Here is a 20,652-nt window from a genome sequence, read left to right as displayed (position 1 = left end):
GTGAATAGTCTTTTTTTTTTTTTTTTTTTAAACTGGAAATCTGATTTCATGGTATAACATTATCAATAAGCTAATCGTGGCATCTGTGTGAGCTGGGGACCTAACCTAGCACTAACCGAAATCAGAGGTAAGGCTGGACCAGCAATAAGGTGCTGACCTTAACAGACCTGAAAGGTCCAGGTCCAACTGCATACCTTCTTCTGACCACAGACTTCTCTGTGGCCTTCACGCAAAAACCTAAACCAAAGCAACTACATCCCTAACTCAAACACCTCAGGTAAGGGTCTAAAGGTAACTACAACGTAGGGATACATTAGAAGCTCTGTGCCATTTTGTTCAATATTCTTGCTCTCATTTTTTCCCCCTTCTCCTTGGTGCTTGTTTTCATAATGCTCAGAGCGTGCACTGGGCTGACAAAGACTCAGATCATCTGCACAGCTGCAGAAAGAGAAAAGGCCAGGTAGGAGCAGTGCAGTTTACCAGCAATCACCCTCTGAGTAAGCACAGGGGAGGTAACCAATTCACCCAGCGCTCACTCGCCCTCTGTGTGAGTGGCTGGTACCCGCTGCAAGTAATAGTGTGGTTGCTCACCCACTGGAAAGACTGTTGATGCTCTCCAGCAAGTTTTGTCTATTTGCTTTGCAGATGAATGCCACACATGCCTATTTTTAAAAGGTATCTTGGGGCTGGCATCCAAGCCACCATATATACCTATTTTTGAAAACTATCATGTGGTTGGCATCCAATCCCCAATGGAAGGCAGCCTGACCTTTAAAAGCTCTAGGGGATGATTTTGGAAATTAGGCAACTGCAAGAAAAATTTGTTTTGATAGCTACTTTGAGGCGGGAATGTACTTTGTCTGAGTAAGATGTCATCTTGAAAATACCTAGGCTGTCAACATCTCACTGAATACATTTAGGAGCCTTGATAGTAAACTGCCAAGGCAAGGACTCAGAAAGGCTCTAAAGCTTTACAAATCTTCTTACATTCCTTAAGTCATACACTTCATTTTAAGAAATACACCCCCAAAGTCTATTAATCCCAAGAATTTGCCATGTAACCATTTTATATGTTCACAGAACTCAAAACCTGCTATCTGATCACCTGCTTTAGAGGAAACCATCCCCAATATCCCTCACAGGTACCAAACAAGAAGCATTATGCTCCTATGAATGAAGTGGCTCACAGGGTCAGTTCCAAAGGAATTACTCTTTTTCACTTTGGAATCACCATGTTTAATCGTGGCTTCAAAGAACTACAGTTGTAGGGGACATTTAAAAAAACAAACCAACAGAAATTACCTGTATCCAAGGTATATCCAATAAATGTGTTTGGGCAGCTGAGGATCTTTGACAGGTCACTTGTCAGAACTGGAAGTTGCACGTGCGAAACAGAAATGATAAGCGATATGAACCTAATGTGGCTGATAAGATGTTGGTATCTGGCTACCAGTTCTCATTTGAATAAGTTCCTTAACTATTCTTTCAAAGGCTATTAAAGAAAATAGTTGGGTATAATCAGAAGGAAAAGAATTAAGGCATGGAAAGAATAAAGGCCTGAAGTCAATTGCCCATATGCACGAGATATCTGCACACTATGTTCTTGGAAGGGAAACGGGTGGAGGTCTGCTCACCTCCCATCTCACAGACAGCGGAGTGACAGTGATAAGGAGCCTGGTCTGCTTTTGATTCCCTTCCCTTCACAAAGATGCTTGAGTCCCAAAAGCCCTTTCACAGAAAAGATAACTGCTTCCACAGAAAAATCTTTTTTTAGAGTTATACCATGCTCACTTCCAGTGAGGGAAACTCCTTTATAGCATGTACGTTGCTACCACTGTCTCCTATCAATGGTCTTCCTGTCCTTAGCATTCCTTCAAGGTACTTCTGTTTAATTGCCCATATATACTCCCTAGAAGTGCAGAGGCAAGCCCAAGTTCACTAAAAATAAATCAAAACTGAATGTTGATAAGGATGAGCGAAGGATAAAATAGCACTTTCATCGCCTTCCTTTATAAGAATATTTCACTTTGTTCTAGTTTCCGTACAGATAAAAACATAATAAAAAAAGGAGAGATGGCTATTCTATCTAAAGATGAACAACTGCTTTGCCTTAAGATCAAAATACCCAGAGCAAAATAGTTCCCCCTCTCTCTAGCAAATCACTGATGAGAACCATTAGGAAAGGTCCACTGCTGTTAAAAATAAGACACATGCAACAACTGTGCGGAGCTAGCAGTTCCTTGGATTCGAGCATCTACAGCCAATTATTTTCCCACAAGAAAAAAAGTACCAGATTTAAAATTCTCTGGTACTTAGCCTACATTAAATCAAAAGTACATGAGCCTAATGCTCATTTTACTAAGGTCTGACAAAATTACATTACAGATGGTATAAATCAGGACCATTTTACAACCTCCACGTTTACATTCACTTTTGGGCTGTGTATAAGAAGCCCAGTGTAAATGAACCTCAAGCTTTAAAAACAAGAATAACACTCACTGCCATCCATCCACCTATGCATCATTACCATATATGAATTCACAGACCATGCACAGCTTTGTTAGAAGGTCCAAGGAGAGGGGGGAAAAACCAACCAAAACACTCCACATAAGACAGATTTAAAAATATTTGTTGTCTTTTCCTGGTTAAAAATACAGAAAAATATTGGATGCAGACACACAGACACCGTGTAGCAGAGCCTATGGCCTTTATTTTGCCTCTTCTTTTTAAAAATATGCAATCAAGGACAAAATACTGTTTGGAACCATGTATTATATCCAATATGATGGATCACCAAATAATTACCAAAAAAAATCCCAGAGGAGACAGGATAAAAATAAACGTTATTGAAAACCATTCCTACTCAAAATGAACTAGCTCTGCGCTGCTTTCTCAACAGCAACTACTTAGGAATTCCTACAGTATCTTTCCACTTTGTAAATGCTATCCTGTTTGGGAAGACCCCCAGGCTAACAAATTGCTGGAAAAAGTCAGTGAAGTGACTATGACAGAGGCACTCTCCTTTATACTCAATCTTCCTAGTCTGGTGGTTAAAAATTCCTGACAAAGTGTTCATATAATAGTGAAATGTAATTTTATAGCTTTACATGTATATATGCATGCATGAGAACATTAGTCAAGGAAAAAAAAAAAAAACACTTGCACTACTAGGAAACTTCAAAGGAAACTCATCAAAATGTAATATAAATGGCTTTTTATAGAACTGTGCTAGTTAACACAGAGAAAGGAGGCAACACAAGTTCTTCACTTTCTGGAGTCTATTCTGAGAAGTGTCAGAAAAAATAATGGTGTCTCATGACCACATACTGAGGATCTGCCTGTATCAAATATACTAAGTCTGTCTATATCAAATGTACTAAGGTACCAGATAATCTTTTGCTCATCAGATACTCAAACTCATACATCATGGCAACTAAGTAACATTATTGCAGGTTTCTGAACATCATCATTAGCCTCTGTGGTAGAGATTTTATAATCAGAAGCTGGCCAATGACTCTCTTGATGATTTTACAGGGTAGACTATACCTTAGCTTGCACGTGCTTAGCTGAAATCACTGTAGCAAGTCCTCCAAATAAGTCTTATATGTGACCTGACTGCAGCATAAGCTTTGTGCAAGCCCTCTCCACAGAGGTGAGCTTCACCCTTTAAGAACTGCAGTAAAAATTTTATTTTTGTCAGCAATGTAAAGACCTTAAAACTCAGAGGCACATGTCAAAAAGTGTTGTCAAAGCATGATTATTTCTTTGACAGCTACAATACTTCAACCTTAATTATTTTTTTCAAACACAAGGAAGTAAAAATAATCCATACTTCAGTAAGAGCACAGATCAGCACTTCAAATCTATTAACATTTCCCAGGTGATAAGAGCCATGCACTAATCTAATTAAGGTGAGTTATAAGGTGGACTGGAGACACATGGTATAGCTGGGCATTTCACTGCTGAAGTGGGACTCCTTTACTATCCCAAGTTCCCAAAGAAATACTCAACTATCGTTATCCTGATCATCAAGTCCAACCATAAGTCCTCTGTGCGAGTTACCTGCAATTGTAGAACGTTTCTGGCCATCTGAGGAATATCGGTGACTATAAATTAGTCACAGAAACTGAGACAAGAAAGCATTTGTATAATCTTAATTGGACTGTCTTTGCGCAACCCACAGAGACCATGCACCCCTAATCCTCTTGTGAGAATGAAGAAATTCCACCACGTTACTTTGCAAAGGTAGTACGCTTGCTTTAACTTTCTCCATGAGGCCACCACCTGAACCCCCCACCTGCTGGCTGCCCCTGAGTGCGTTCTTTTACACTATGTCCAGCTAGTGGCATTTGGGGCAGCTATCAGGGTGACTGTGTAATTGCTGAGATAGACAGAGAAAACAAAATGGAAAATGAAATAGTCTATTTCCAAGGCTAACTACGCCAGGGAGGGAGCGGGCAGTAAAACAGAGAATGCAGAAAAGGCAGCACAGCCACTCAGCACCTGCACCTCTCAGGACAGAAAGGTACAATAAGGAGAATCTAAATTAACAATACAGAAAAATAAAAATCACAATATTTACACACAAAACATTGTTTACCCTATTACAATAAATAACACAACAGGTATCTACCAAGAATTACTTTGTTAATATATATTACCCCCACGAAGGCTCTGATTCAGGCCTGAGACACACCGGCCCACCTGATTTGCAACTGATGTGATACAAACTTCTGACAATTTGAACGCAAGCTAAGGAAATGCCATACTCTAGGAAATGCCAAATAGCAGATTTTGAAAATGCCACCCTTGCTTTGGCTGGCCTGCAATTCTGCACAGACTGTATTCAGAGCAACCCCCCTGTAAGCAGTTTTATCTTCATTTCTTATGGAATAAAAACTGTACCATGATGCAGTTGGGCAAGTGGCCAATAATTTTACTTGTTCGACTTCCCAGAGAACACAAGGGAGCCATCAGTAAGGGGTGCAATCAGCCACTCAGACAGAAGGATCGCAACAGGCAAAGTGGACAACCTTGGAAAGCACAAATCACTGCTGTTCCTTTTTTATTGCTGCAACCTAAAGAAGCCTCAACCAGACAAGACCCTCAGGTTGTGGGAACTGCACAGTTTATGAACAAGGACAGTCCTTGAAGTTTTTAGCCTTGAAGACAAAGCAAAAAGCAGGCCAGGGAAGCACTGCAGGGAAGCCTAGCTCTACAGAACTGTAAAATGAATGTATTCGCTCAACCCACTCGAGAGGGCTGAACTATAGGATGGGAATGCCATCCGTGGGCACCCTCACGGGATGTAAGGGTCACTGTGAGACTACCAGGTCATTGGCCATATGGGTGACAGGAAACACACATCTGACTGTCTAAGGCAATACTTGACCTCATCTAATGCAAATATTAACAAAGATATTGACTACCTGTGGTGCAGAAAGTAATTTTCAAGGAACTGAGCTAAAACTGACTTGCTTCTCAGAGACCCAAGAGCAACAGTATTCAGCCTTTAACAACCCAGCCAGTGTATGAACCACAGACTAGAGATAAAAGTTGTCTGATCTGTATCCAAGAACCTGAGCCAGCTAGCTTATAAGCACTGCATCACTGGAAAGTAATTTTTATAGTTTAGATAGTTTATCCTTCAGTTCACTCAAAAGAGAGGGAGGAAAAGCAGTAACAAGTACACACTTTTCCATTCTTTTTTTCCCCACTAAAATCCTTAAGAAAGTTTCACCAGGCAAAATAACCAGATGTTTTCTATCCCAAGTCAGTTGCTTGTTGACGAGCATCTGGAATATGACCAAGACCAAACCCTAGTGAAGGAATGAACTGTACTTAGGCAAGCCCGTCTGTCTGTGCACTGCCTCTACGTTATCCAGACACTATTTCCCTCTTTCCTGTCATATGAAAGTCTCAATGCAACCGGCTCTCCTTTCAGATTTTCAATCTAATCTGGCTAGGCACAGCAAAAAAGCAGAGGCAGGTGTCTACCAAATTTTTCCAAATGTGAAAAACCCCCTAAATTAAAAAGGAAACTTCTCTACCATTTTATTTCAAAGCAAAGGTATCAGTATTTAAACAATGGTTTTGACTTGACAATTTCTACATCTCTGTCAAACACCATTAAAGAGTTAGCGAGTTACCAACTTGAAAACAACTGTTTCAAACAGCAAGCTTACATGTGACCAGGTCCTACCCTGCTTAAGAGCCTGTCCATGTCTGTGCTACCAAGCCTTCTATACCAAGCCATTGCAGCTTTCCTCCCACCACAAAGCCCTCTTCCTGCTCTTCAGGCTGGCACACTCCCCATGTTTAAGCTTTCTACCTCTGTGTATTAGATACTTCCAGAGAAGGACTCTAGACTGCGTCCACAAGTAGCAGCGTAAATTCATTCCCCCTGCCCTCAATTCTGCATTTTCCTTACAAACACTGTTGGGTTGGTTTTGGGGGTTTTTTTTTGGTTTTTTTTTTTTTTGTTGTTGTTGTTGTTTGTTTTTCCTATTTATTCATCTGCATCATTTCTGATGCTTTTGTTTGAGGGGGGAAAAAAAAGCCCCACACCTTTATATGAACTAGAAGAATTAGGCAATAAGACAAGATCTGCAAGAAACTGTGGAACAAACTTCACTAAAGTATTTAAAACTGTAAATATACAACATGGATTTAGTGGGAATTGTTAAATAAACACTGCCATAACGCAAGGTTATCCACAAGTGCCACAGGCCATACTTTCTGACTGCCACGGTTCTATGAAGTTTAATTTCAAAAGCTTCTCCTTTTGACACTGCCACTGGGCATCCCTTTATCAAGCAGCAATGGCATTACTTTAGACAGGGCTGAAGAAAATACTTGTCTTCATTCTGTGTACAATTTTGGTTTCTTTTATGATACTTTACAGATTTTAAAGTAATGTTTTTTTAACATTCTTAAGAAGAGTTCAAAAAGCAAGAAAAGTAATTGAAGTTTTGAGATATTAAAGGCAAATAATAAAACAAAAAAATGCGTACTGGCAAAGTGGAGTCATGCTAAGAGTCAGCAAGTACTGGAATGACATGAAAAACCAAGTAAGGTAAGACATTAAATGTTACTGTAAGTAATAGGATGATATTCAGGAAACTGTGTTTTAGGTTAAATATCAAGTAAATCTTCCAGCAGTCTTCTAAAAGAAAAGGTGGAATGAAGCCAACATTTGGAAACACTTCATGCAAATTTTCACATAGCATTAGAAGGTATATTGCAGGGACTTACTTTCTTCTTTTGCGTTAACTGACTACATGTGGTTATTGCAGTTCAGTAGTTCTGTTATTAAAACATTATTTTCATGTTCATTAACTGAGATTTAAGAAAAATAATTATGTTTTATTAATAAATACAACAATATTTTTATTTTCCAATTTTTTATAGAACAGTATCACTTTAAAGCTCACTTCAGTGCTGAAGTGTTGCACATATATGGAATAAAGACATTATTTCAGTATGATAATTATATGATAAAAAGAAAGATATAGTCCTTTTCTATGCATGCGGGTGAAGGGGAATGATCTGTGTCTTTATATCGCTATGATTAAATCACAATTTTTATGTTTGTCTATAAGGCTGTGGGTACAGGTTATGGCTGGCTAGATGGTCTGCCAGCTGTTTTTGTGTCTGCATGCAGATCTGCAAGCAGTCAGTCATTCCAGTGAGTTTTGCTCTGTGTGTGCTCTTGCTACACTTTGAGATGTTAGGCTGCTAGCATTTTCGAAGTACAACATCTTCCTAAAGAACAATATATGGAGCAAAACAGTCCAGGAGTCATTCACTTTTTCAGAAACCTTTTGTAGCAAAGCAGCAACATCACTAGCATGATGATTGAACAGCTCCATTTGGAAACTGTTGATATTACGAAGCAGCTAGTGGTCAGGGGGTGGATGGGTCCATAGGACTAACTGTATGAGGTGGTTCTGAGCAGATGATATCATAACAGAGAAACCAGAGTGTCTCCCTCTCTCCAAAAAAAGGGGGATGGAGGGTTAGGGTGACAGATCAAAAGCATGGAGTCAGAAATGGGATCCAAGATCCAACAAAGAGTGATTTTCACCAAGCAAAGTCCTCTACGCAGTACTGAAGACTATTCCGTGGAGGACTCAAGGATACTACATGGACCATAACGTACCACAATGTTTAGGCGCAGGAGTGGAGGAGCCCTGGTAAGCTGACTTGTGACCAAGCTCAGCTAGCACAGGGCAGGAGATGAAGCTGAGCTGAGAAGGCTCCAGCTAAGCATCCCCGAATAGTGGAGCACAGGGATCCCACAGCTGCAGCTCTCAGCCATCAGCCTCCTACACCATCCCCTGTCCCAGAGCCTCAGCTGGAAGGCGGACATGTGGCTCATGGCAATCACTGCCGCCTCCTGCTCTGCAGTCTGTCTGTACAGCCCACTAGCCAGAAGTTTTTCAGCAAACCTCCATGTCAGCTCCAAGCACATCCTTGCAGGTATATCCCACTTTGCTACCATTACTATATGATAATTCCTTCAAAGTATGTTTCTGTAGAAAATACCAACAAAACTGTTGTTGTACCCTATTATGCCCATGGTATCTGTGATGCCAACGCCTGCCCACTGCTTTGTATGGGCTGTGGCAGGGGCACCTTGCCTGGCCTGCAACCGCGCTCCCAACCCTCCTGACACTACGTGCATCACCAGATCTCAAGCTCAGTCTCTGAAGAAAGATTTTGCTCTTAACGTGCCATTTGCCAAAGCTGACACCTCTGTTGAGGGGAATGAGCATGAGTCGGGGAGTCCTGGACAGTGTCTCTCAGCGGAAAGCAAGGGAGTGCAGAAGAGGCAGCTACTGAGCAACCCCCGGTGCCCAGCCTGACTACCAGTCTCACATGATCTTAAAATATTAGATTTATCAGTACTAAAAATAAAACCATGTGATGCAGACTCATGCACTGGAGCGTCTGTTGTTATGCAGTGAAACCACAATAGCTGAGATACTGTAACTATGAGCCAGTCACCTAGAGTTAAAAGTTTTATTTGCATTTATGATCCAGTTAGTTAACACTATTTTAACAGAAATCATGCTAGCCTTTTTATATTTTCTAAAATTCTGTTATTATTACTGCACAGGCATATGCACAATTTATTACCCATTTATTTCCTAAAAGTCTCAAGTAGGGTGGGTTTTTTCCATGCCATTTTACTGATTCCAATCAGCAGGTTTGTGTTGCGCTTGCCATTTGAAGGCCAAGTATCAACATTTTCCATTAACAGTTTGGAATTACCTTGCCTTCTGGCAATTAGGCAGAAATTAGTTTCTTTTTTTGCATATATAACTTTCCTTTCTCAAGAGGATTTGATTTCAAAAGTCCTTTCAAATATCTATCTCATACTTTTAGGATCTGCAGACAACATCATTAATTACTGTTTGGGGTTTTTTGAATTATCCTAAAATATCATGTCACCTAAAAGAGGCACAACTCGGAGAATAACTGTACACCAGCATTGAGATGAACGTGCTTGTAAGACTGCACATACAATTCCTGAAGAGGTTACTATCAGGTAAAATGGTAGGACTACATAACTGATGTCTGGCAACTGTCAGAGTCAAATTCATTTAGGGACAAACATAATTTAATACAACCAAAACCTTAACAAAAATGATGACCTGCCTGTCGCCATGTGCTCAACATGCATATCCATGTTAAAACCACGCATACTGGAACTGCACCAAGGAGATGTGCTTTTGTAGGCAAACAAAAAGAAATTACCTTATTAGGTTTGCCTATTTACTTTAACAGTTTAACTGAAGACATCAGGTAAAGACAACAGTTGCTTACATCATGCCTTCCAGTCACTGTAAGTGCAATGAACTCCAGAACACAAGTGCAGAAAGTGCTCTTGCTTTAAGGGCATTTTTAAGCGATGAAGATCTTTTACTCATACATGTAATGCACATATGACCAAAAAAAAAAAAAAAGCAACTCAACACGTTCCACCTGAATTTACAACCACATCAGTTCCTGACCTTATTACATTTCTGGAATCCCAAACCTGCATGCTTCTGTTTAGCCACAGACCTTGGTGACTTCAAGAGATGCTGGGAACCACCTTTACTATCCCCTGGGCTACTCTGTTCAGCCGGTGCCTGAAAACAGACTATACCGCTCTGAATTCAGGCATCACCCACACAGAATGCTCTTTAGGATGCTACTGAGAATCAGAACTAATTTCACTCCTTTTATACAAATACTATATGAATTACACCACGGAAGTCTTACCTAACACTTTATGTTAGGGGGGAAGAATAACCAGCAAAAGAACAGAAAGATATCCCCAGTAGCTAGAGATTGTCTTAAAATCTCAAGTATGAGGCTTAATATCCCCTTCAAAATTTGTCAGCATGGATTATGGCAGCTGTAAATATTTCTGATATCCATTAAAATAACCTTTTTAAAACCTTGTTAAATTCTTCAGTCTAACAACTTACTGCTGTAGTGACTTTTGTAACTTAATCACAGATCTGAACAAGAATTTCCTTTTATCAGTTTTGGAATTTGCAACCTTCTGATTTCTTTAAATATCCACTTACTATAGTGCTTTAAGACCAGGAATACAGAAACTACCCCAATCTACCTTCTCTATTACAATTTACTGATTTGTACAGTTTTAGCACATCTCTTCTCTGACTCATCTGCTTTCTAAGATAAACACAGTTTTCTTCAGCCACTCTCCACAACCGAGATTTCCCCGATCCTTTTTCAGCTTATTCTCGTGTTCCCAGAACTCCCACTAACTCTGAAATGCTATTTTGAGCTGAGACGAGGGTGTTCATGATGTATCGGCTTTTACTTTTGGTAACATTCTCCATGCTATTCTTTATTACTTTTCCTATTCTTAATGGTATGTTTTCAAAATTACTGGGATTTTTTCTTTTACTACTGTGTTTTTCAAGTCGGCTGCATACTAAGAAAGAACTTGCTAATTCTCGGGTCCATGTCTTTCCTAAATGGAGGCCTCCATGGAGGGGTGTAGGACTGACAGCCTCATAGCTCTCCATACTCAGGGATCAGACACCATTTAGACACTTCCCAGTTCTGCCTTTCGGCAGGGCTAACAGGGCAGGCACACCCCACACCAGTGCTGATTCATGCCAGTAAGAACAGAGCAGTCCCCACCAGTTTAAAGCGAGGATTTATCGACATACCACTGTTAGAAGGTCTAACCAGTTAACGTGCTTTTGCTTCTCCAAAACAGGTTCTGAGTCATGCCAGCAAATTACTCTCATCTAGTAGTACCGTGTTTCTTAATAACCATCTGCGAAGGACAACGAAACTTTCAAAAAGCTTTCATCAGTTAAATCAAATGATTTTCCATCTGCCAAAACACCTTCCTCCCCTTCAGTTTGGCACACCACCATTTTCTTCTGTGCCATCTTGATGGCTGCAATCTATGATAAATTGTGACCTGTCCGTAACTACTATTTCAGCTAATTTACCGACTACCAGTATAAACTTACTGGACTGTAATTCTCCAGTTACTTCCTAGAGCCTTCTAACACATTTAGTTCCACATTCTTATTATGTTATTTCTAATAAGACAGTACATATTTTGTCTAAACACCTCAGCCACTTCATACTTCTGCTCGCTCAACAAATCTGGATGCATATCTGCAGTGAGGACTGGTACTTATAAATAGTTTAACTTCTTTACAATATTCTGCTTTCCTGAATTGCTCCCTTTGTGCATGGCAATCCACCCAGCAGGTCCACCAGTTGTCTCACCAACTTCCAGCTTCTGATTCACTGAAAGCACTCTCTGTTATTTGTTCCTATTCCTTCAGCTATGTGCTCCACTGCCAGCATTTCAGTCTTTTGGGATCCATTTTTACCTGTTGTAGGATTACCTTATGGGCTTACTTTCCTTTCAAAGTCCTACAGCTAAGCACCTTACGAAGACAGCAGTTTTCTTCTCTCCAGGCAAGGTGCACACGAAAGACCGTCTCGTTACTGGACCCCAGCTGCAAGATCCCAGGGCAGAGGCACTGCCCAGAATCTGCTGTGGATGGGGAAACTGCCAAGCCTCTCCCTTCCCTGCTTCTCTCACTTGCAGGACTACAGGGCAAAAATGCTCTTGGTGCGTGGGCTTGTGTAAGGGATGACTTTTACTGTAATTTTGTCCCTGTTTCTTAGATCTCAAAGCACACCAGAAGGTGACAAAGTAATCTCATTTATAGTTAAAAAAAAAAGTTTTAAAAAAAATTCCAAGTATTTTTCTGCAGTCATCAAGAGTAGAATCACAAATATTAACAGTTCAAAAGCCAAAAAGCCAAAAAACTTTTACATTTTTAAGTTAAATTCATACATTTTGGAGTATAAATTTGTAAATGATGGTATGACAAGATCTGACATTTGTTCCTTGAGGTCCTCAGTTTGGAATACTAGCTACTACGTTTTGGGTCTGAGACATAACTTTAGAATGCTTGTGTAAAGAAACACTATAGACCTTAACTAAGAAACACAAGACAATTAATGAGATGATCCCCTACAGACCCTTGGTCTCTTATCTTTTCCGACAAGATAAGGAGAGTTCCACAATAGATTCAGGCTGAATCGCTGTCTCTTACTCTTTGCCTTACTCATCATGTTTATATAGTGTCTATATGTATGACACTCCAAAAATGAAACGTGTCCCTTGTGGCCTCTTGCAGCCACAGATGAAGAACAACTAGAGTATGTTAAAAGTACAACATGTACAAAAAAAAAAAAAAAAAAAAGAAAAAAGAAAGCCCATGTTCTTTCATTGCCCAAGTTGTTTGATCCTTTCATTATCAATAAGCATAATATGCCTTTACATTCTGTGTTACCTAGGCTGAACAAGTATTTATTAGGCTACTCTGTAACTAGGCTCAAAATAAATGACATTTGACTTGCTTTAACAATACAGGGCATTCCCTTCCCTTAAAAGTAACCTGACTTGACAGTTGCACTATGCAATACTCAGGTTTTCTAAACAACAAGGCTGTGACAAAGTATTTCTTACCATAGCACTAAACAGAATGACCATGGTTCAGCTGTAAGCAACATGAGGCATGCTTTCAACAAAAAGTTAGGACTGTTGAGTAGTGCCAGTGCAGCGTTTGCAATCTACACAAACACTCCTGGGTTGGGTGAGTCAGATCTGCCAAGCGCCATGCTTTGTAGGAGACTCAGGAAGAGCTGCTGTATAAATTTTCTTCAGTGGGAAAAGCTCCTATCTCAGCTGCTTGTTCCCACGCCTGGTTCCCATCTTACCGTTTCTTCTTTTGTGCCAATGCAATTGTGTGAGTGGCCACATGGTAAATCAGATCACAGAAATAATCTCTAGCAATGAGCAAGTGTTGCTGAACTATGGTGCAGGAAATTTCTTGAATAAGTTCTGATACCGAAAGGCTGTCCATGAAACTGCATTCATGCCCCTTTGGTACCCCCCCCAGTGACAGAAACACACGATGGCGGCACGGTGGAGCGTGTTCATCTGATGGCGATGGCCTCGCGTGCCCAACACAGCTCAACTCCGACATGAGTTTTGTCTGACTTGCTCAACTCCAGAGCTGCAGAAAGGCTACAGTCCCTCAGAGCTCTAAAACCTGGGGGCCTTCTGGGGGAGCTTTCGGCATGCCTTGCCCCCAGCCAAGAGGAAAGCTGTTGCCGATGTACGACCCACTGCATGGAGCACCCAGCACTGGGGAACACAAAACCTGGGATGTCTGCCGGTTTGTTTTTACAGCCCGGTAACCCTGACAACATCTAAACACAGAGGTCATCTCTGGCCATTATAGCCTATTCAAAGCAGCAGGAAGACATTTATGAGTTAAAAGAGGACGATCTGCTCTTCTCATCATGAGGGTGACACATGCCTCAAGACTCTGTGCTTTGCTTCCTAATTCTAATTTGAGAAAAATATTCAGATCATGAGTGAGACTGGTGAATTTTGGGGGATTTTAGCACTGCTATTTTGGGTGCAAAATTCGTGGCATCTTGCCCTAAACTGGCATCAGGCAAAAACAGAATTCATGATTGAAAGGTTTATTTTTCTTTCTTCCACAGTACTCTTTCCATCTCCCACAAATACTCACTATAAATAATGTGCAACTCTCATGTGAAGTGGATTAAAAAAGGTTGAAGGCCAAAAATATATACTCCACAAGCGGGTCCTAAAAAAACTTTTTTTTTTTGGGCAGCTAAGTGTTCCAGGCTAACTTACCCACCCACTCAGCATGTACCCAAATCTAGTGGATATGATAATTCATCCACAGTAAAGAGATTTTCTTCCAAATTGGTTTTCTGTGAGCTAAATCCATGCTGCTCTAAGAATCAAGCTGTACATACTCTCACCATTCAACAAGGCCCTCATTTGAGACTCATCCCTGGTTATACAGCCCAAGAATTTGAAGTCTACAATAATACTTTTGACCATTTCTGGTGAATCTCAGAGTCCAGAACCTGACTCTCTGGATGTGGGATATAAGTAATTCCATTTTTTTCACAGGGAGTTATCACTATCCAGTAAAATGAGAACAGAGCTCCAGAAATACGGGTAAAATTGACAAAAAATTTTTTTTTTAGTCTTAAAGAGCTGCTATTTAATGTATAGTCACTAAGCTAAGGGGACAGCAATGCTATTCCTAAAAAGAGAAAGGAAGATTAAAAAGCTTCCATAGATCACAGACTAAGATTACTTCATTAACTTTCTTGATTTTTTCCTCCACTTGCTAAAAGAAATCCATAGCCGTTAAATTATCTTTTCTAATTGCATTCTCTATTCCTGAAGCATACACTATGCTTTAGTGTCCACTTTATATCGCCAGTGCATAATATTATCCACAATTTACAGCACTGTATTTTGTTCACTAGACAAGGTATCTCCTGACTGATAATGGCAGAGTTACAGGCAATGCAGCGCTCCGGCGACAGCACAGTGGAGTGTCACTGGAAGTATTTATTCTAGAACAGAAGTTCTCAACCTGGGAGTCATGAATAGCATTCAGAAATTAAAACTGCCCTCTCTTTTCTCAAAATAGTGAAAGGAGGTTATCCAAAGAAAATATTTTTATAATGGGAGGTCAGTGCACAAAGACGACCATTCTACAGTACCGGACTGAACTATCTGGAGTGACTTAGGGACTATTTTCAACCTGCAATGCATCGAGGCAAGTATTATGACAATAGATAAACATGACAAAAACAAGCACATCAACTTGCCAGGGAAATTTTAAAGACTACTAAGCATAACTGCAGGCACATTGTAAGAAATGTGGTCAGCCACAGAGCCAGGCTTGTAAGGAAGAACTGCATCATACAGCACATAGACAACAGCTCTCTCAAAGTAATGCAACACTACATGGAAATGCAACATAAAATGTGATTTACTTAATAAGTTTCCAATATAATGTTTTGTGGAACTTCTCCTTCCCTGAAAAAAATTCAGCATCTGTACCTTTTCACCCAGATTTGAGACAGAAGAATGTCAAAATACTTTTATCCAACTCTTGGCTTGTGTTACCTTACAAGGACAGGTTACAGAAGAGGAGCTAAGACAGAAACAACCAAAGAAAGAGGTTGAAAGGAATACTGCAGTTGAGAAAGATATCAGCCTCTAAAGTTCCCAAGCATCTGGTTCTTCAAAACCAGCTGAATTGGGCTTGTTCCCAAAAAGAACATCTAAGCGCTTCAATCTGCTCTCGTATCAACTTCCCAGCAGAGTTTGGAGGTTTGGTTGAGGACCAAACTTGCACTAGCTTCTGGGAGCAAAGCAGCAACGTGGATACCGGGCTGCAGCCAGCCTACAGCCTGCTGGCTTCCAGCTGGGCCCACTCTACGAACATTGAACCTCAAGAACAAAAACAACCATAAAAAACAAGTGGAATAGAAGGAAAGATCTTAATCTAATGGGAGAGGTGGTGTTACAGCAGGAGCTTGAAAGAATTAACTCTGCACTTTCCTCAGCCAACTGTCTTTTGAGCCTGACTACTTTCAGAGACTCCCGTGGATGAGGCAATGCACTGATACCTACTTCAAAAACTAGTACTAAATGAGACATTTTCTTGACCTCTATGCCACATATGATAACACCTTCTTTAACAGTAAGACATACCAAAAAATTTCTGACCTGAGCGTGTTCCTCAATGACAATGGTCAGAGATATTCATAACAATTGTACTAAATATAACACACAAACCCTTGAGATGCAATTGCTTCTCAATGCTAGACACCTGTAACATTGAAACAGATTCTCATTTGAATTCAAGTCCAAATTCATAGATACAGATATACACTGTAAACCAGCATCTGAGCCATCACCGGCACAGCACTGTGGCCTCTCTGCTGGAAGAGAGCTGCAAATACTGAGAGGAGCAAGAATAAACATGAAATAAAAAAGCTACCTTGTTGAAATGAAGGGCAGCTGTATAAAGTTCTTAAAACGTTCATGTAACAATGTATGAAAATAAATGTGCTACTCTGGAGTTTCTACTTTCCTAGCCCTGTCTCTCGCCCTGCCATGTTCCCGTGGCGCTGCCTGATCCTGCAGCCCACGAGATCACAGCACAAGCAGCATTATCACACCAGCTACAAAATGAGCACTCACACTGGGGTGCAAGTCATTCACAATTACTTAATAAAGCCAGATTCTTCAAAATTATTTCATATAAACTGACTGTCATTAGGGAGGCCTGCATGTCTTTGAAATGACTCTCTAGCAAGTTTGAGCCAGTCTGGCTGCAGACACAAATGCATCCAGCGTTGGCTGAGCAGTAGGTTTGGATAATAGACAGAAAGCTGTCCCTTTAACACCTCATCCATCATCCCCAGCACTTCCTTCCTTTCTTCTCAATTTCTGTCCTACCACAGCCACACAATGATCCAAAGAGAAAAAAGAAACAGTCACCAGTGAGATAGAAACTGTCATTAATAACACAACCAGAATCTCTCAGCTCTTGTGTGAACTGTGGCATTCGGAGAGCTCAATGGCCTCTGCAGAGGGTGGTTAGACACTATTATCCCCAAATTATTGATGAAGAAAATAAAGCACACTAAGGTGAATTAACTAGTCCAAGATCATACGGCCTGTGAGTGGCCAAGTTGGGATTAAAACCTGTGCATCTGGAGTCCCAAACCACTAGAATCTCCAACAGAGTGGTAGGTTTCTACATTAACTATACAGGGAGAATAAGGAGGATCTGACACTGCTGAAGTGCAACAGAGGGCAAACGCTGACCTTTAAATGGCACCAAGTGAATAAAGTAGTGGTAATTCTGCTTTCACACTTCCAGGTTCTTGTATGTCACACTGGGTCAAAAGAACCACCTAAATTCTCCCATTTTGATAACCCTGAACACCTGATTTTCCGACCTTAATAGCACCTGCATGTTGATCTCCCATACCTCTGGCATATGAACGAACAGAGCAAACTGTAGCATTAGCAGCCTGCTGTTGCCCTAGACAACCACCTCTACACAGTGCTGGGAGGTTTTACTAGTGGGCTTCATAGATGCTTGCTGACAAAAGAGACTCATGAATGCAAGGCTTATCATAGCTATGGCAGGTCACAGAGTTTAATACTATTACCTTCTACCTTTTCACAGTGTGCTTAAACGTCCTTAGCCCCTTTCTATCCAAACTGTCCTTAGCGCCATCCTATTTCTTCCCCACCACCAGATCCTTGTCCAAACTCATTCTAGTCTCCCTTCCTCCGATTCCTCATATCCTTGTGAAGAACCATCCCTTGACCATTTCCTAGATTTCCCCCTTGCCAGTTCCCGCTCCCAGCCTCTCCGGTGGGCATTTCCCTTCAGCTATGCCTTGCCTCACCTTCCAATCTCCTTTCCCAGACAAATTCACTTCTCTTCCCACACCACAGCTCTTCCTCATGAACTTTGCTCTCCGCTCCCACCCATTCCTGCTTTCACTTTGTCCACATCACTTTTTATCTTGCCTGTGCTCCCTGTTTTCCCTATTCCCACCTTCAGCTTGGTTGTCTCAATGCAGAAGCAACCAAAGCAGAAACAGTCCAGTCTCATCCCCATAGCATCTGGCACCATTGCACTGAGCCACTTTGTGGGATGGATACATGTGCGATTTGACCGTCATGAGGAAAGATGGGAAGATACTCAATAAGGAAGCCATCTTCAAAGATCTAACTGCTGAAATTTAAATTGCCTCTCTCAGATTTCAAGGAGTTGTAAATTGGTCTAAAAGCAGACCTGGGGAATACGGAGACAGAAATCCCTATTCCATAATACAGAGATAACAGAAGTATCACAAAAAAAAAAAGTATCATCCTGAGCTAGATAAACAACTTATAAAAGTTTCAGCTCAAGTGGTTCCAGCTGACAAACTTGTAGGCACTGTAAACACAGCCTCTTAACAAGAGGTGTCAGACAACCTCTGTAACAGGCAGGGCTTTTACCTAAGAGAGTACCTTGCTGCTTTACCCAGGACACTAAGATATAATTCACCTCCTGGCAAAATCTACTCTGTTAATCCTACCTGTACTTACTCCAAGGAGCAGAAGAGGACATGTGCTGCACCCTCTCCTCTCCGTGATTCACACACTACCTAACAACTTCATGCATGCTTTGCTCCTGAAATATATCCTCTGCTCAGAAAGTTCACAATATGGATTTTCCAAGCTAAACACAACTAAACAAAAACAGATCTCTCTATATTATATTCAGTGAAGTTTCCACAGCAGTATCAGCATCTGATTTACACACTATTACTGTACAACTGTTTGTCTTTAGACATATTAATTTTAAAACTGTTTAACAGTAAAACCTTCTGAAATTAAAATTACTTAGCTTTGCCTTCCAGATAGGTTAACAACCAAATCTTGAGGAGAAGAAGAGGAGGAGAAAGAAGAGGCAAGGACCCCTCTTTGCTGGCAAAAGTTTGGTGTAGAGAAAGAAACGCTTTTGAAATATCAGTATAATGATCCCAACGCAGGTTAAGTATTTGATGCAGCTACATCATCTACTGTATCTGACAAGTTCTTTTTCTAGACTCTGTTCCTGCTGAGCGCTAAGAAATCAGAGGCTTTGAATCCTGCTCACATTCTTCCCCAGCAGTTCCTCTCTAGTAAGCAGCCAATGTAAAAATACCATATACCAAAATAATTCAAGAAAATTTTGTTCCCAAGTGAGAATTCAGTCACTACATGCATGACAAAAGCTACCTTGGGAGCAGTCCTAGCTTTTACTTATGGATTGTCACATCCATCTAAGTACCCAGTCCATTTAGTCTACATGCTTTACTTTCAGACAAAAGCACTTCAGCTGGTGACAACCATTTGAAATGGAGAGAAAACCTTTAGTAAACAGTATTTCTGCGATTACCTACACTAAATCTGTAGCATAACCTATGTGTGCAAAGCCCACTTGGCCAATTATTTTAGATAACTTGAAAACAGTGAAATCACAGATTTTCAGGAAGATATATGATTTAATTATAATTTCTATTAGTCCAACTGAAATCTCCAATCAGCAAGTGTAGCTTCAGTAACAGAAGCGTACCAGAGACGTCTCCTCAACTGGTGAACACTGTCATCTTCCTGCGGCAAATCTGCTAAAAATATACAGGCTTTACAAAAAAACCATTGCTTGGATTTGTACACACTTAGGCAAAGATGTTTGCTTTCACTTCGATTAAACTTTCTTCCATCATGAATAATCTATTTAACTAATCAACATCTGAATTACTCTAAGGAACACTTCATTCAATGTAAAATTAAACATAAAAAGAGAGCAAAAAGTAATTAAAGGAGGACATTATTAAGCTGTTGACTTATTCTTTGCCTTTTGCTAGCACAAGTATTAAGTAACTCCCAGCATTTGCTGACTGTAGATCAAAAATAAAAGCTATGCCACATGATGTAAAGAGCTCTTAATTTACCAGTTCAGTGCAAGTGTATTACTTTTAAAAACATTATTTCAGAAAGGTCTTTCTGCTGTTAAATTGTAGGCTGTGTTTTGCTCTCAGAAAGAGAATGTATGTACAAAGACACACCAATGAAGTTAGTAGAGAGGCTTGGGATTTACACCATGTAAATAAAAACAATGCTGGATTCTTCCTTTCCAAAACTAAGCAAATAACCATATGGGTGGTTTTTTGCTGAGCTATTTATTGAGGCATTGGTAGTCATTAATTCAACAGCGTGCCTAAAAAATAAACAAACAAATCCAGCAATCATTCAAGTGAGGAGATGTTTTTTCCAGATACCAAAAATACACACTCAGCAGTACTGCCCTGTTTAATAAGACAGCGCACTGGGGTGACTATAGGACAGCCCACCCTCAAGTTCACAGAGGGGAAAACTTGCTGACCTGATGAAGTCCTGCTTGACTTCCAGCTTTACTGTTAGAAACACAGAATAGCTCCTGAGGGAACAGCAAGAACAGCAGCTGCTTTCCCTCACTGACATCCAGTCCCTCACCGCACTGGTTTTGAGCAAAAGAGCAAAGACTCATTGGGCAAAGGTGCATAACTACAAGGCATGCAGGTGTTTTCTTTCAAGCTAGCACCAAATGACAAGATAAAGATGAGGAACATATCAAAACACAACCAGATAATGCAGTCATCCAAACGTCTAAGAAACATCAGGAGATGGGACTTCTCTAAAAGTTG

At 40.5% G+C, this 20,652-nt stretch overlaps 1 protein-coding gene across 2 annotated transcripts in view; it reads right to left on the bottom strand.

The window, feature by feature from the left end:
* Positions 1-20,652, bottom strand: part of TULP4 (TUB like protein 4) — a 124,022-nt gene that overhangs the window by 61,394 nt on the left and 41,976 nt on the right. The window lies entirely within an intron of this gene.

The sequence above is a fragment of the Pelecanus crispus genome, chromosome 3 (assembly GCF_030463565.1).
Source record: "Pelecanus crispus isolate bPelCri1 chromosome 3, bPelCri1.pri, whole genome shotgun sequence".
NCBI classification, from domain to species: domain Eukaryota; kingdom Metazoa; phylum Chordata; class Aves; order Pelecaniformes; family Pelecanidae; genus Pelecanus; species Pelecanus crispus.
This window is presented reverse-complemented; position numbering and strand designations above follow the sequence as displayed.